The sequence below is a fragment of the Hippopotamus amphibius genome, chromosome 4 (genome assembly GCF_030028045.1).
Source record: "Hippopotamus amphibius kiboko isolate mHipAmp2 chromosome 4, mHipAmp2.hap2, whole genome shotgun sequence".
Taxonomy (NCBI): Eukaryota; Metazoa; Chordata; class Mammalia; order Artiodactyla; family Hippopotamidae; genus Hippopotamus; species Hippopotamus amphibius.
Window position 1 is genome coordinate 126,922,602 of NC_080189.1, and position 4,118 is coordinate 126,926,719.

Genomic DNA, 4,118 nt, shown 5'->3' on the forward strand with positions numbered 1-4,118 from the left:
TATGGTGAGAATGAAGAGGAAAATTAGAAACTTGCACTCAGCTAAAAATAACTCCACGCTTGTTCTGCTTTTGTAAAATATGCTTGCTGTGCTGAGAAAAACAAAAAAACAGGATAACCTAGCAATCCAATGTAACCATAAGATGTTTTGCTAAAAATAGAATGTTCTGCACTTGCTCTTGTAAGTTCTGTTTGGAAACTTCTGTGCTCCGTAAACCAAGTAACCAATCTACCCATACTAACTCTAAACATGTGCACTGACCCCTATAAATGTAAAGCTCACTCTGAGCTTGGGGCCCAGAACTTTGGAGCGTTAGCTTGTCTGGGGCCGCCGGATTAATAAACCTGAGTTCTCCAACCCTCCAAGTGTGGTGCTTGGTTTCTCAACGGATTGATTTCTGCAACATTTCTGAAGGGCCCAGTGAGATTCCAACCACACTGGCCCATTGAGCCGCCAGACCTGTGGCTTGGCCAACTCGGAGCGAAGGAGCTCTGAGATGAACGAGGAGGTGTGCCACCTGATGGTATTCTGGGTTCTCTTTTGGACCAGTGCTCTGATTCTCTGGATGGTCAGGCCCCAACTGGACTCATTGGAGGGACAGACTAATTCACCAGGAAGGGCCACAGGATCAGGTAAGGCCCTGGTGCACTGAACCCAGTCAGGTCTCATCTCCAGATGGAAGAGGAGCTTGATCACCTCCCACAGTCTTCAGTAAGAAGACCACCAGTTAGGGATCTTCCCAGAGGGGGAAGGCACCCACCAGTTAGGGACCGTCCCAGAGTGGGGAGGCACTGTGATAAACTCTGGTCTGAATGTGTGTGTGAGTGAATGCCCTGGTTCGTCTTCATTCCAGGGTGATTGTGTGGCTCCACAGCCTTTGTGGCTACAGAGTCCAAGTGGGCCCTAACCATGGTGACCTCATATGGCTCAGGGTGGTGTCTGTCTCTGGGGGACCCAGTCCCTCCCTGTGAGTCAGATCCAAGCCAGGAGTTTACACTGGCCTGCCAAAGCTAAGAGGCACCTAAGTTCCCCATGGGGTCACAGCCAGGCGGGCACCTGAATGGTCTCCTATTTTCGGGGGGCACCCACCCTTGTTTGTTTTTGCGCCACCAACACAGGTCAGGATAGACAGGGGCGGAAGGGGGAGACAATTGATTACTGATTTTATTCAGAAATTGTGTATGTCCAAAAAGCCCTTTTGCCCTAGGGCCCTCCGCCAAGATTATTTTCTTAAAATTTTAAGGCTCACTCTCCCCTTCTGTCAGCTGACTCTTTGAGCTGACTTATTGAGAAATTAGGTTTACCCCAAAAGACTTGCCCCTTTTGCCAGACAGATTCGTACCTCCCTCCCCTTCCCTCTCTCTTCCCCTCTGCCCCACCAGCCTCCGCTAAGCGGGAGGAAGAACCTTTTCCAACCAGCCAGGAGAGCCCAGATCTATTCCCATTTGGGGAGAAAAAAAGAGACCCCGCACTCAGAATAGACAGATCACTCGCCCCAGGGCCATGGAAGTGGCTCACCACTCACGAGACAGCCCATGCCAAGCGCAACCACCTGACCCTCACCTAGCAGCGGCCGCATAGACAGTACTACCCCGTGGGCCCCTGGCCCTGCCAAGCCCACTCCCTGCGCGGGGCCCCGGCCAGTGATGCCTGGCCCTGCAGCAGCGGTAACCATGGCTGCTGCCAGTACTGCTGCCGCTGCCATGGCTGCTGGCCCGGGCCCAAGTTGGGGGCTCGAGTCTCTGCAGTGGGGCTGAGCCCACAGCCCCACCTCCCAAGACTGAGGCTGCTGCTCTGCCAGGCGCCGGGCCTCCCCCAGCCGCGCCTCTGCCCCAGGAGCTGGAGCCAAGCAGGGAGCCTGGGCCCCATGCCCGGGCCTGGACCACGCACAGCCACTAAGCCCTGGGGGGCTCCAGGCCTTCCAAGCCCGAACACCCAACCGCCAACTCCTCCCGCACCGCACCACCAGCCTATGCCGACGCGGAACCTGGAGCCTCGGAGCCCGGACTGCCAGTGCCCAGGGGATCAGGCTCAGCTCTCAGCAGCCCCTTGGATCCCGTTTGCTGGATCCTCAGACGCCAGCCTGGGAGTCACTCCAGGCCCCCGGGTCTTGCCCTGCAGCCCCAGTCCACAGCGCTACCACGCCCCGCATTTCTCCTACTACCTAGAGGGCTCGCAACCCTGGCCTGGGCTGCACCAGGGAAACCGGATCCTGGTTAAAATTTTGTCCCTTGATCCTGGCCAGAGCCTTGAACCTCATCCAGAAGGTCCCCAGCAACTTTGCTCAGACCCTGGCCCTCCCACTGAAACCCCCAGCCAGCGTCCTTCACCACTGAAGCAGGCACTGGGCCCAAAGCCACATGTCCCTCCGAAGCCCAGCTATCTGGGGATGGATGGCCCCAGATGCCCCCACCACCTGAGCCCATTCCACCCCACCATCACGCCCACTGCCTGCAGACCCCCGAGTAGCCAAGGGCCTGGCCTCCAGGGCAGAGGCCAGCCCCAGTTCTGCAGCAGTATCCTTGCTGATTGAGAAATTTGAAAGAGCCTGTGATTGTCACCTTGGAAAGGCCAGCCCCTGGTCCCAGCCCAGGTCCCAGAGCCAGCCATGTTGCACAGCCATTCCTGCAGCCACCAGTGCCCCAGCTCCCCAAGGGCGAGGCCTCCTGCTGCTTGTTTCTGCTGGCTCCCTGGCCCCGGGACAGCGAGAAGGTGCCCAATTGGGACAGCAGCACTGACAGCATTAGCTCACCATCCAACAGCGAGGAAACCTGCTTCATCAGTGATGATGCCCCCCCCCCCCAGCCACAGCCTCTGCCCCGGGCCCCCTGCCCTGGCCAGTGTCCCTGTTGCTTTGGCTGACCCCCACTGGCCCAGCTCCCAGGAGGTTGACAGTGACCTGGAAGAGGAGGACGACAAGGAGGAGGATGAGAAGGACAGAGAAATCCCAGTGCCCCCGATGGAGAGACAGGAGTCTGTGGAGTTGACTGTGCAGCAGAAGGTGATCCACATTGCCAATGAGCTCCTGCAAACCGAGAAGGCCTACGTTTTCAGGCTCCATCTCCCGGATCAGGAGTTCTGTGCCTGGCTGCTGGAAGAAGTTCGGAACCGCAGTTCCTTCCTGGCTGATGCCGTTCATGGCATCTTCTCTAACACCTGCTCCATATATCGTTTCCATCAGCAGTTCCTGCTGCCTGAGCTAGAGAAGCACATGGAGGAAAGGGACCGTTACCCACGCATTGGAGACATCCTACAGAAGCTGGCACCCTTCCTCAACATGTATGGCGAGTATGTAAAAAACTTTGATGGGGCCGTGGAGCTGGTCAACACTTGGACAGAGCGCTCCTCCCAGTATAAAGTGATCATCCATGAGGTACAGAAGGAGGAAGCCTGTGGCAACCTGACATTGTCAGCCCAACCAAAGATCTCATAAAAGAAGGCCACATCCTTAAGCTGTCAGCAAAGAATGGGACCACTCAAGACCGATCCCTCATACTACTCAACAACCGTCTCCTTTACTGTGTGCCCAGGCTGTGGCTCTTTGGCCAGAAGTTTGGCGTGCAGGCACACATCGATGTAGATGGCATGGAGCTAAAGGAAACCTCTAACCTCAATCTGCCTCGGACCTTCCTGGTGTCAGGAAAGCAGCGCTCCCTGAAGCTCCAGGCCAGGACTGAGGAGAAGAAAGACTGGGTCCAGGCCATCAACTCTATCCTCCTGGCGCATGAACAGACACTAGAGACCTTCAAACTGTTGAACTCCACAAACAGGAAAGATGAAGACACACCCCCCAACTCTCCAAAGGTGGATCTTGGGAAGCGGGCACCTACGCCCATCCGAGAAAAGGAAGTCACCATATGCATGTGCCACCAGGAGCCCTCCACTTCCATCACCAACCACAGGCACCACTGCAAGGCCTGCGGGCATGTGGTTTGTGGGAAGTGCTCCGCGTGCCAGGCCCGCCTCATCTATGACAACAACCGCTCCAATCATGTGTGCACTGACTGCTACATGGCCTTGCAGGGGTGCCCGGGAGCAGCCCAGACTGCAGCCAGCATACACCCCAGCACTGGAGGTTCATCCTGGAGCAACAGGCCACAAAGCTCAGGGAAAGCTGA

The 4,118-nt window shown here is 56.6% G+C and overlaps 1 pseudogene; it reads left to right on the forward strand.

Moving 5' to 3' along the window:
* The first annotated feature begins 1,673 nt into the window (after positions 1 to 1,673).
* On the forward strand, positions 1,674 to 4,118 carry LOC130851938 (FYVE, RhoGEF and PH domain-containing protein 1-like; annotated as a pseudogene).